This window comes from Pelecanus crispus, chromosome 2, assembly GCF_030463565.1.
Source record: "Pelecanus crispus isolate bPelCri1 chromosome 2, bPelCri1.pri, whole genome shotgun sequence".
NCBI lineage: Eukaryota > Metazoa > Chordata > Aves > Pelecaniformes > Pelecanidae > Pelecanus > Pelecanus crispus.
In genome coordinates this window covers 115,911,424-115,925,516 of record NC_134644.1, presented here as the reverse complement: position 1 = coordinate 115,925,516, position 14,093 = coordinate 115,911,424, and positions in this window count along the sequence as shown.

The following is a 14,093-nucleotide window of genomic DNA, read 5'->3' as shown; positions in this document are numbered from 1 at the left end:
TTATCTCTGAAAACTGGATGCCCAAGTGGCACATTTTGGCTGTAGACCTGTAGACATTCCAATTTGAGAATGTTAGTTTGATTTCTGCCTCTTCTCTCTGACTCTGGGAATGTGTAATTTCTGAAGCTGCTCAAGAGCTCAGAAAGATGCAACTAAATTGTCTCTTCTAAATATTTAGTATGTTTAGAAAAATCTGCTTCATCCCTATTCCCAAAATTCTCATCCTTTTTTTTGGTGGGGAAAAAAAGGAAGTCAGTGCTGACAAGATGAAGCTTTTAATGTAGAAATACCACTTAAAAACCTGGAATTTTTTAAGTATAAGACACTTTGTAAAGCACTCTACCTTAATATTTTTCCTGATTAGTGTATTCATTACTACTGTTGTATTAGCCAATTATTTGTAATACTACTTCATGTCTTTATGGCTCAAAATGCTGAATTCTGAAATCGTTTGTGCTTGATTCCAGTGGCAGCTTCGTGTCTGGGAATGATATTTTCAGGTATAGCTTTCCTCACAGGCTCTCATCTATTGCCACCTGCCTAAATCTGACAGTTGAGCACCAGCTGGGAGTTATGACCCGGAGAAGCATAAAAGGGCTGGAGAGAGACAAAATGATCCATCAAGTCCTACTTGTAAGTCAGGTCTCCAAACATGCATTTTCTACTCTATAAATTCAAAATTAAAATACTAATGGGCATTCTTTTGTATTCATCCAACAATTGGTTCATTAGGTAGGTATGTACAAAGAGGCTCTGCTTGTCAATGCTGTTTGGCTCTAAAAGGAGGAAAAATCGGTAGGGGTTAGGCTAGTCTTGAAATGCCCCCACCCCTTTTTTACCTTCCTTCCATGTTTGTTCTATGAGGCTGGCGGTAGGTAATACTCATCCTGCATAGAGCTGGTTTTCATTGTGAGTATTCTGTCACTAGTCACAGCTGTCAGGTATGTCAGTCATGTAGTATTGTGGTGGTGTCAGAGACATAATCAGAGAGATTAGGTGGACACAAAGAGCTCTGAATGAGGTGGTAATTGCGTTCAGGGGGAAAAGAGAGTTAAAGAAAGAAACTTTCCTTTCTCACAAGATCCATTAAAGAGGTGACAGCTAATATATTAAAGCTGGAACAAGATAATTGTGGTAAGAATCTTTGTGTGTTCTCCCTAAAATGCAGTGTGCTCACAATAAATATTCAAATGCTTATTTTGTGTTGTGAATACCAGATAATCATTTACAGTGAAATGCAACCTCTTTCAAAAAGTTTAAATTCATTGCCAAGAATGTTCTAGGAACAGTTATAAAACTCAAAAGGAATATTGGTGCTATACTGAATCACAAAAATGCCATCTTATGAAAGCTTCTTTGCAGGGATTTTCTTCAAATTGGTCTAAGTGATGGAAAAGAAACACTGAGATGCCAGCCATGGGCTGTGCTCTTCCAGACTTTACACTTTGAGTAGTACTTTGAATAGTACCTCTCCCCCCTCCTCTTTTTTTTTTTTTTTTTTTTTCTTTTTTAAACAGGGAGACTACTCGAATATCTGTTTACATTACACTTATGCTGTATTAATGCCATGCTTCAGAATTGCTACTTACCTGTAGGATCCAGGAAGGAATTCCCCCTTCCCTTCCCTCGCCTGGCTTCTGAAATGGTTTTGTGGTTTTTGTTTTGTTTTGTTTTTTCTCTGTTCTCATTTCCTTCCCTACCTTCTTCTGAAGCGCTGAAGATTGCTACAGGTGTACACACAAGTTTGGTAGAGTATACTGGTGCATTCTTTGGCAATAAAGTCTTTTAAGCATCTGGTCAGTGTATCTTGCTTCCTCTCACTAGATTTGGGGTCAGGTCTGCTGTCCCCTCCGGTCCAATAGGCAGGGATAAACATTTTGGTTTTCTCTTTATGGTTTGAATCTTTTACTTTGTACCTGTAGGAGCTCTTTAAAATCTCAGCTATTGCAAGGACTTAGGAAACTGTTGATCTCTGCTCTCTCTTGCTCTTATGCTAGGGCTCACATATTATAGATTTTGGTCATTTAACATGGGCCAATGGATTCCTAGCCAACTAGGATGCCAGGAAAAAACATCAACAGCTTTTGGAGTATTATATATTAACAGAAGAGATGTTGCATAGACCTTCCTGAGTTAGGAATTAATTCCATGGCTGGTTGTGATTGTGGAAAAATAAGCTTCTGTGACCAACCCCATGTTCTTTATGATCCCAGTGAACAGCTACATTGATTCCCTGGCATTGCACAGCTGCTGACATATTGAATGGTTCATCTGAAATCAACAGCAGTGCTGAGTATTCTTCACTATCAAAGAGTATAAAATTTATAAGTAATGAGTGTAAAAGCTAAAAGCAACTACTAGTGGCAAAATCAGTCCCACAACAAATTTAAATAATACCAAACATAGAATAGAATCATAGAATCGTTTAGGTTGGAAAAGACCTTTAAGATCATCCAGTCCAACCATTAACCTACACTATCAAGTCCACACTAAACCAATCAAGGGTAGACTAGACTAAACCATGTCCCAACATCATCCATCCATTGTACCACTTGCCATCAGAAAACATGAAAAACATAGTTTCATTTCTGTTCGTTAACTTCTTGGTATCTTACTAGAATTTCAATGTTGAGTGAAGTAAAAATCCAGTCTGGCAATCTTTCCTCACAGAACTCTCACAGGCTTCAATGATGACTGTATGTACAAGAAATGCCATATTAGACCCTATCGTGATACATTTTTCATGTCTCCCTTAACATTCAAAACAATACTTTTCCATTTTCTTCCGTAGCACCAAGTTCTAGTAAACCTTACAATGTAAAATGAGAAACTGGTAATAGCGAGATAACGGTGTTAGTCAGAAAATCTTGACTGATTCTTCATAGAAATGAAAGTAGTTTCACATTTCACATGGTATTTATGGATGGCAGTGGCGGTTTTCCAAGCCACCTTTTCTTGCTGGCTATTCTGATTGATACTGAAATGGGTTGAGAAGAGTCACCTCCAAAGACAGGGAAAGATTTGACATGTTTCCATTGTGACAATCCTGCAAGTGCTTTTAGGATAGTTGAGCCACCATGTGTTGGTATAATGGATTGATCAGTCTGATTCTTTTGATACAGGTAAATCACTTTGCAGATTAATTCAGACTGTGTTTACAGAGGTTACTCTGATCCCTTTTTCAGGCTACTATATGTGTTTTCAAAGAAACAATACCCAAAAACCTTTAGAGAATGAAACCCCATTCCTCCCTATTTACAGAATAGTATTTTTTCTTTCAACCTGGAAGGCTACAAAATAAGTCTTACATTTTCATCATAATCCTTTATGAGTTTTAAATCTATTTTTTAAGTGGGCAATTTTAAATGGTTCCTGGTGAGTAGAGCCCTGGTGAGCTTCAAAACCACACACAGTTTCAATGAAGCTGTGTGAACCTGCTTCAGAATCTCTGCAAGTTTTCCAAGCTTTTATGCTCTCGTATGGTTTACAGACAAAAACCTACAGGGGTCCCATTTAAAGCCTCCTAGCAGCTAAAAGATAGAGAAAAAATGGCTTTTAAAAAACCTGAAGTACCCTCTTATGAGTGCATTAAAAGCAATTTTGTTTGCTTTCCACTTTCAAAATGCTTCAAGCCGCCAAAGACGTGATGTTAGAAAATGACTCACGAGTACTAGAGAGAAACAGTCTTTGAAAGTTTGGTCATAGTAAAGGATGATAGCCAGGCAAGTGGGGTTTCTGTATTCAGAAAGAAATATCTTGTGTCCTCATATTGCAATTTTTTTTTTCTTTTTCAATAGTCTGTTCAGATGTTCTTCATATTTATCTTACAGGTTTTCAGCAATTGTGTGAAAATCAGCTCAGAACTTCTGTTTGTTTGTTCCTGTGGATGCTATCAGCGTTTGGAGACCACGGCCTACATGGAGAGGGAAGGGAATGCAAAAGCGACGAAGGCTTGTAATTTAACCCACTGGCATGTGTAAGATCCAAAAAGCAGGAAAAATTTTTTTCCTTTCAGGTAAATCAGGGTGTATCACCCTGTTGATTCTCTGAGAGTATGTCCTTGTAGGGTTTAGGAGCTTTTAGTATTGGGTTGTGGGTGGGTGGGTTTCTTTGTTTGTTTTTTGGGTTTGTGGTGGGGTTTTTTGTGGGGTTTTTTTTTTTTTTTTAGTTTTCTTTGCAGTGTTTGGTATTGGCGTGGTCTCTTGATTTATTTTCTCTATAGGAAACACTGGGTGTGAAGGCAAAATATTAAAATGTTCTCCTCACTTTGGTATTGATACAGCTCCTCAGTTTTCTCTCTCTCTCTTCCAATGTAAATAAAGACAACAGTGTGGAGTAGACTTTCCAAAATTCAAGAATATTTGGACCTTGTGTTCTGTTCTAAGCTTCTCTTGAACAAATGTGCTTTCCTTTCTAAATAGTTTTGCTGAGTGTTGAGACAGAAGATTCATTTAATGGAATCTAGAGATGACCTGACAAAACAAATTTTAGTGAAATGTTAAAGTTTATTTTCTAATGATTTAACCAGATGGTACCTGTAAGAATCTCTCACAGAACCATGCCTTTTCAAGGCTTACCTTGTGTACTTTAGGGTTTCTTCTATGGAATAAACAGGAATTGTGCATCAGGATCAGAGGGACATTTCCCAGAGTATGGTGCAATCTCAGTTTTACTGCAAGTAGAAATTTTACAGATATAGATTACATAAATATATATGTTGTCATTATCTGAGTATAATTCTACAATGTAGTTAAAAACCTATATTTGGGTTTTATAGTTGATTGTACTGGCAATTCAAAAAAGTCTTTCTTCTAAATGTAGCATGTTTGATATGAAAAAGCATGGAGGAAATGGACTAACAGCATTAACTTTTAATGTTTTTAGTTTTAAATTTTTAAACTTCACACATCCACCAGCCCTTAGCTTTCTCTCTAGAGAGTCAAAAAGAAGGAAGGCAATTTTTGATGCACTTAGTTGTTGACAATAGCTGAAAATTGAATAAATATTACAAGAATTAAGGAACTAAAAGAATTAAATTAAAAGACAGAAGTGGTAGTACAAAGTATCTAAGATGTATTGTCCTTGTGGCAGGACAAAGCAAGATGTGTGTGAACAGGATGTGAACATAACCTAAGATCATGAGATAAAGGTTTGTTCTTGGTTTTAATTGTGAAAACACCACTATGAGCTTAAAAGCTGTCTCTGGAAAGAATGCTGGCTTACAGGCTAGCAACCTATTGTGTAGTTAAATAGTAATTTAAGAGGTTTGGTATTTTTAGAAATCAAGTAAATTAAATGATGGGATGGAATTTTCAAAGCATTTGCATACCTAGAACAACAATTGGTGCTTACTTTTGCCATTTAGTTGCATAAACCATTTAATGTAGGCAAATTATGTACTTCCCCAAAACTTTTTGCTGCCCCTTCACACCTGCATAGCTTTTTCTGGGTTCAAACAATATGTGTTAGGCAGCTGGTGTACGTTAGGAAGTAATTTCAAAGCCTTTTCCATATGCTATGTTTTTCTTGCATAGGCTCTCTAGTTTCTCTGTACCTCTCTCCCTTGTGGTCACAAGGGTCTCTCTCCCTTGTGGTCCTCAGAGGAACTACTGTCGTAGCTCCAGGCATCTCTGTGCGGCCTATAGGAACTAGTCTGTTAGGATTTTCAGTACTGCTGTAAACAACGCAAGATGTCTGTGAGTTTGAAAAAACCCCACCAAACTCCAAAACAAACGAACAAAAAACCCCCACAGAAGAACCGAGGCTGTTTCCTAGAACTGCTGTACTAGTACAGAACTACTCAAAAGAAGAATAATCACTAGCATCACCAGAAATGAAACCAGCTATGCTGCCACAGTATAGTAGTTACCCTCTTAGGAAGGATCTAGGTAAGATACTTCTGCACTGCTTCAGTAAGGAGGTTATCATGGATTTTACTTTTATGGCATGGATGTTCTCATCCAGTCTCTTGTAGAAAAATGAACTTTATTTTGTGTAATTGCAAAAGCACATTTATGAGTGTAGAATGAAATAGAAATTCATACACTGAAATGAAGCTTGAACTTGGAACATTAAAAGTAATTTAAAACAGTGTTTTATTTTGGTGCAGTAGAGAATGAGACAAACAGGTGAAAAATGTTAACTTATTGAAGGTAAGGAAGTTGAGAGGCCTTTTAAACAAAGGTTTTGGGAAGAGGCTTTGGATACTTTAACACTTGGCTGTGCAGGAAGAGTGTTGTTTGTGGATTAAGTAGAAGATGTTAGCTTTAGCAACACAGATAAGTAATATACTAGTATAATTTTTCTTGATTCTAGCAATGTATAGAAAATAAGCTGCCTTTTAGAAGACAAAATTGTAGTTTAATGAAGTCATGGGCAGAAGTTACCTCTTCTGCAAGTGTAGCAAGATCCAGACAGTAACTGCCCCTCAGCTGCTTGTCACCATCTTATCAGCTGGTGATTATCATCCTCTCAGATCTGTTTGTTGTGTGTGTTTGTCATTTTCACCTTGTCTGTCAAAATGAGTTAGGTTAGAAAGATGTTTTTGTGGGGTTTTTTTTGGTTTGGTGGTTTTTTTTTTTTTTTTTTTTTAAAGTTAACTTAGTTCAATTTGAAGGCAACAGATTGTGGAACATTTGTAATAAGAGCCCCTCCAGCATATAATCTCTAGCAGAAGAGTGATGACAGGCGGCTGGAAGTTGTAACCTCTTATGAGCTGGAGGAGTTTTTTAAGACACATTAGTTATTCCAAAACTTGGGCAGAAGCAAGCATATCTGCTGCAGGGGTGGGGGTCTTGGAGACACCCCTCACCCTGGAAAGCTGCTTCTGGCATTTCCAGAGCCAGGAGCCACCGATGCTGCTGGTCTGCTCCCTTCTATAGGCATGTGACTTAGAGCAGGGTGTCAGTATTTAGAGCCTGTTTGGGTCAGAAAGACATGCTGGAGTGGAAAGTAGGCCAGCTTGGAACAGTGATGCCAAGTATGAGGATGCCTCTGTCATCTTGACTGAAGACGACCCCACCTACAGGTGCTATTTTTTCTAAACTTCATGAGACTGGGTTGAAACCCAGATGCTGTCATCCCCTAACTGCAACAAAAGGGGGAACAGCTGCTGCAGCAACAACAGCAGAGACTGTGTGGTCTGTTAATGCCCTGGAGTGCACTGCAGTTCTGGAAAACCTGCTTCCTTAGTAATCCAATTTATATATGCTGAAGTGATAACATGAAGGTTGTCCTAAGATGCTTTTTTGTTAATTTGGTAATGTGGGAGTTGTATGATAACTGCCTTGGGGAACAGTGGGCTTCATACATTGCACTTTTGATGGGTAAAGCCCACACTGCTTGCTTAGGCAGATTCTTGTCACGTGAAAGACTCTTGTGTCAGAGAGTCCAGGCATGAGGAGGTGCACCTCTGCACTGCCCATACTTGCTGGCCAGAGTTCGGTCCCTTTTTGACCTGGACAAAATAGTATTTTAGTCACTTTGACACATCAAAACAAATATCCAAGAAAAAAGCCTGCTATCACTTGGCCAAGTCTGTGAAAAAGATGGTATCCTGCTTCTTAAACAGGGAGGGAAGCAGCCTGTGGTGAGATTAGCTTTTTATGAGCAGATCTGTAGGCAGTGCAGAAATAAGTCACATGCCCCACCTAAAACAACAAAGCCAATGCAGGTCAGTGTGCTAAAGCATTTTTTCTTCTAGATGTACGAATTGAGGACTTTACTGGTATGGGAGGCAGTCTTTCCTCTCTGCAGAGGAAGAACTCCACAGTGCTTAGTCTAGTTAATGTGTGTATCTCAGGATATGAAACGTCATAAATATTGATATCTAAAGGAGGCAAATTTTGGTTCCCCTTGCTAAGAATTTGACCTACCTGATTATCCAGGGATAGGATGAGGTCCATTTTCTGTGTTAATGTGATAGGCCTAAGATCTAGCAGGTTAGACTAATATATGGTCCCTGAAGTGGATCTTCCTGTTTGAAGATGAAGATGTATTTGTACTCAGTCCCAAAGTCCAAGAAGTCATGCCAGGAAAAGCAGATAAACAGCCATGCCTGTAGAGTCAGGTGTGTCAGACACAAACTCTGAAAGAAAAAAGGCAAACCCAATCTTTTAGATGAAATACAAGTGGAAGTGGTGGGAGTACAAGGGTAGAACTGCAACCCTAGGGCCACAGGAGTGAGCTGGAGGAAAGGTGAAAGGTCCGTTCACCTGTTCTGGCGTAGGAAGTGTTGATGTGCACCACCACCTCTGACTGAGAAAAGTAGAAGGACCTGTGGTGGAGATAGTGTTTTACTTGGTCTCACCTTCTGTAGTGATTAGGGTATGGGCCTAATCTTGTAACTCCACATTTCTGAATCTCTGGCTTTAATCACCAAGAACAGTGTATAATCACAAGGACTTCAGGCTTCTTAGTGGGACTTACAGAACATGCTAGGTGTTTAATGCAGCATCCTTGCATCCAGATCAGTACTGCTATTTCAGCATCAAGCTTCTGTAGATTGTCAGTCTTGATAAACTGAAACTCTCAAAGCACTGAAGGGTAACATGTTTCTATTGTAGCTAACTCTTGTGATGTTTGTTTTAGATATGACTCAAGTACTCATGTCAGTTCAAGAGTAAGCGTTAAGTTGCTGAAACGATCTACTTGCTGGGATGCATCTGAAGGAAAGGATTTTTCTTTCATGCAGCTATTGTATCTGATCATCTCTTACTCACTTTGTTTAGAACTCTGGAAGGAAGAGTGACTTAGAAGAAAATCACTAGCTCAAAAACTGTATTAAGAGTGGTAACACCTATTACAACAGAAAATTTATTTATTGTGTGACCACAATGTTTTCTTCTAAAAAACCCTCAACTATAATAATACCATTTTCTTTCTGAAATTTGCCTTGCTGTGACTTAGAAATCTAAACAATTTTTTCTGAACAATTGCAGAAACCTGCAATTGAACAAAAACCTACTTATAGTATATCTCTGCAGAACTTAAAGACCATGCAGCAGAAAATATGAACACCAACCATTAAAATAAACAGGTGTTGCTGAAGGTGCAACTGAATGTTCCTGGCTAAAAGACATCTTTAATCCCTTTCTGAGATGGAATTTTGCAAGGCAACTGGGGGCCAACTGATTGTAAAAGGCTTATTGTGAGGCTGAGACATTGTTGGGGCTGGATACTGTTTGAATGGCATCTTGATGTCAGTCTAGCCCCGTGCTGATTTTGCCTTCTTTCTCATTTTTAGGGAATAGCTAAATGACACACATTCTTCTTCCTGTTGATGAGGTAAATTGTAAACATCCCTCTAGACTCCCAGTTTCACCTTCTAGAGCGATCTGTCTCAGCTGTGGCAATGCAAAGTTTCTGTCACGCAATTAATGGGACAATTATATCAGAATGATGAGATCATGCCTTTTGCTGAAAAGAATGGAGATCTTTCATGAACAAAGAAAGCTTTATTTAAATCTTTGCAAATAAAGCACCATTTTATTCAGTGAAAGTGGGTGACTGCTACAGTTTGGGTAGGCACAGCATGGCATGAAGGTGAACTCTGTAGAGTGGTAGGTAGAGCTTTGGGGTGGCTGTCTCAGAACAAATAAGCAATTTTTTTTTTCCTGCTGCTTGCGCCGACTAGTAGAGTAGTGTGCAGGCAGTTCTAATATTGCCTAAGAAAACCTAAGCCTGTTGAAAGTAATTTCATTTGTTTGCTAAATAAATGTAGAAACCCCATCTTGCTCTTTTCTAGTGTATCAAGACTTTTCATGTAGGTAGATATCGTGCATGTAAATCAAACTATAGTGGTGGACTACTCTGTACTCTGGGGGAACTACAGAGACTCATAAACTGATCCTGACTTATGAGCCATAGCCAAACAAACATGGAAAATATTTCCACTCTTGATTCTTTAGGCTTATATGTTTGTACGAGAGAAAACCAAATGACATTGCTAAGAGAAATACATGAGTCTGAGATATTTTTACAATTCTTTCTTTAAGCTGCAGAGCATATTTTTTTCTTTAAAAAAGTCATTCGATGAATACTAATTTCAGTCTGACTTTTGACACTGTTCTAAATGACATCTGGATTTCATATAAAATCATATGTCTGGTACAAAGCTGAGACTGCCCACTGACAGATAAATTCCTATGCTCATGTAATTCTCTTTAAGAACAGGCAAGTCGCAGCTATACTGACTCCAAAGCGGTTTTGGTTTTATTTCTTGTGGCAGATGTAATCTGACATTCTTGGAGGCTTCTTTAAATGAATTCATCATCTAGCCTGTGCCTGGATCATTGCAGTTAACTACCAAGTAGAGTCTATACCAGTTAGTAGTAGGAATTGTGGATGGGGAGAAGTCTCCTTGATATTGCTACAACCTTCACTGTACCAGCGAGTGGTCTGTGCAGCCAGAGGGGCCCGGTAGGTGAGGGGGTCGCTTGGAGCCTCTTCCAGCAGCAGCTGTGCAGCCTCTGGCTGAACGCCCCATGCCACTGTTCAAATGCTCCAAGCGCTGGCATTCCCTGCCAAGATTTCCATGCTGCTGTTGGGCTGCGGTGCCAGGAAGGGGGTTGAACCGAACAGTATCTTCTTTGCTCTGCTGCCTTGCCCCCAGCAGAAGGGCAGGTATTTGGAGGGAGAAAGGGCTTGGAGATAACATTGTGTCTTTCCCTGGGGAGGCTCCGAGGTCTCTGCGTGGCCTCACTGCCTGTGGTGTAATTCAACTTACGTTGCTCATCTCTCATGCTTTCAGGATAACAAATGGAGTACAGCAGAGACATAAATAAATAGCACTCTAAAAACAGAGATTAAACAAAAATAGACGGCAAGATGATAGTTCTAATACCTGTGAGCAGGAACAGGCTTTATTGTCTTACAGTTGTCAAGTTTTGAAGCAATACAGTTTGGGATAGTTATGTGCTAAAAAGCTGTGAGTGGCATAGCTACAAATAAACCATAAGCAGGTGTTTATTTGCCCATGTATCCACGCTGGTGAAAAGTCTCAAGTTTGAGGAACAAAGAGAATCTATTTCACACGTTTGTCATCTTGCCAGAAAGATGTAGCTTGAAGAAGTGAAATTTTCTGGAAACAATGTAACTTAGATTGGCATAAGATATAGGTGTGGCTGTATTTTATACAAATGTTGCCAGCCTGTCTGACATGATCTAAGTGCATGTATATTGAGAGTATACATACACGAATAACCTGCTTGGTCTCTTAACTCCTTATTCTAAGTAAATTACTCCAAGTCAGTTGTTTTGCATTAACTGCCTGCATGCAAATTGTTATTGTCAGGTCAATATGAGCTAATTCAAAGCTGCTTATTTTCTTGGTTAAAGACCAACTTCTTTTGCATGTGTTGCTGGGGCAGAGTATACATTTTATAGAAAGGAATTGCAGATTAACTGATTTGTAGTAAATTTGACATCCTTGCTTAACTTGTGACAATTTGTTCATGTATTCCTACTGTTAAGAGTGTGGCAATAATGAATATGATACTAAACAAGAGCAAGATGTTAATTTGCACAAGTGAGGCAGAGCTTCTACCAAGGGGAACTTCTTTTCCATATGTGTTCCTGATTCATCCTTTGGGCAGTCTCCATTCTAAGCAATGAAGGGAAAACTGCTGTAGAAACGATAACATGTAACAATAGAAAATGAACAAAAATAACAGTTAATGACACAGTGTAAATAGACTCTCATTTTTGCAAATGATGATATTGTATCAGAAGAATTTCCGAAGTTGCATTAATCTGCAACAGCAGTTTTTCAATGTTAGAATTACAATTCATCCTTTTGCTTAACATTTAAAAAAAAAACCCCAAAACTTTAGTATATGGCATCACTGCCTATTGCGTAAATAGTTTCCTAACCTAGGAAAACTATTTCCATTTTTACTTGTGAAAGTCTGTATTACATAGTGTATAATGCGTAGCATTTCTCATCGGTTGCAAAGTCTATCCTTGAACATAGCACTTTCTCGCTCCTTAGATTTGAGAGAGAAATACAGGGTTTTTTTCCTGTATCTCACTACGTTAAACTTCTGAATCAGGTTACCATTTTCATAACCTGATAGGGCACATCTTGGTACTTTAGCCCTCACTAGAGAGATGTGTGAATGACCTGTTACAATGGTATCTATAATGATGATATAGAGCTTTGGAGTTAAAATTTTGAGATGTAGAAACATTTTTTCCCACAAATTTTGAATATATTTTTCTAGTAGTGCCTTGTTTAAAGTGGTTCAGCTGTCAATGAAGAGTGCTGAAGATGCCAGCCAAAGGAGTAGTCAGTGTGTTAAAGGAAAAAGATGTAAATATCTATCATTCTAATGTATTTTGCATTCTTACAACTTGTTATACTGATGCTAAAATAACTGGGAAAGATCTTTTTTAATGGCTTTTTTTATAGTGGTCTCTGTTCTTGATGTCTGTAAGGTATGTTAAGATCTGTAGGTAGTCTGCTTATAAATAAATGAGTAGCTAAGGAAGTATCTGAGAGAAGAGACAGCAAGTTATTGGAGGAACTCCTGTTAACACAGTCATACAGATCTGAGCATTAGAGAATGGTTTGTCTTTTTTCAAGCCGTTTGTGATCTAGTGGTTGGAGTTTGAATGCAGGAATGAATTCTGCCACTCAGCCTTCTCTGTAGTTGTGTTCTTGTCTATAGAATAGGAATAATGCTTGTGTACGTCTGGGTTGGTGAGATTGAACTGATTAGTGACAACAAAATGCTTTGAGAGCCTTTAATGGAAGGCATTAAACAACTGTATGCTATGCAGATTTTCAATATTAAAAATATGTTACAGATGACCTGCAAAAGCAGTGGGGAGGATAAAAAAAAGTCACTAGGACACAGTTAACATGAAAGAGCAAAGAGACAGTTTCTAAGATCCTTTTGGGGGGAGGTAGCTAGAAAGGGATAATATAACAGTCTTGTTTGCAGTGTTTCTGTAAGCAATTGTAGAAACATTTTTCCAGACATGAAAAAACACATTTGGTCACAGCAACAGGTGAAGCAAAGCAGGCATACGGTCAGCAGCAGGTTCGACTTGTTTTCATTCTGGGCCATACAGGTATCGGATTCAGTGGGCAGTGTTAGCCTGGGGTGCCTGAAGGTGATGTAGAGTTGCATCTTAGGCCTGAAAAACACTCGGCTACTACTCATATGACAATATATGCAATTTGAGTAGTGTCATCTGTCCAGCCTATTTGCTTTAATTTTGATTGTCTTCTGTCATAGTAAAGCCTTCATATTTTTCAATGCTGCATTAATGCAGAGGCTTTAATTTTAAAGGAGTCCAAAAGAAGTAGCTGTAATAAGTGGACACTGGGAACTTCTCAGAGCTCTCCAGCTTTATCCTGGGGGAGAGTTGAAGGGTAGAACTAGAAGACATTTATTGCAATGTAGGGTTCTTAAAATGAAGGCAATTGTATTTTAAAGTTTAAGCATTGACCAGGTGCTCTGTACTGTACAAGGGATACAGTGAAGATGATCCTTATCATGAAAAATGAGGGATTTTTTTAAAGTGTGTAAATAGAAAGATAGAATTAATCTGTGAAGCCCTAAAGAAGAATAGAGTAGCTTTAAACACATGTGGATGTGTCAAGTTATTGGGAAGAATTTGAAAGCTAGGAGTATGGGCAGCTGAATAGGAATGATGTTATTAGTGAATAGAAAAGGCAGAAGCTTATAGATTGTAATACTGATTCTCCCATTATAGTTAAGCTTAAGATGATGATGCTGTTATTGATAAACAGTTCTATTACGCATCCTTCTCATACGATTTCCCTCTTCATGTAAGACTATCCCAAGTTTTGGGGTTTTTGAGTCATGGCTTCATTTGAGTACTAGATGGGCACAGCATTCTTCATTGAATACTTTTTCTGTGAGTTTTGTGTGTGTGTGTCTGTGTGTGTAAAATGAGTCTGATCCTGATCCTTCTGAAATCAGTGGGATTTCTGATGTGGGCCTGAAAGGAGTTAGGATCTTGTCCAACAATATTTGGCAATTCTTTCATTTAAAAGTGCTTTGCAAACTAATTACTTCCCTCACAACTAACATAAACCAGTACAGTAGGACTGGCAGCTAAGA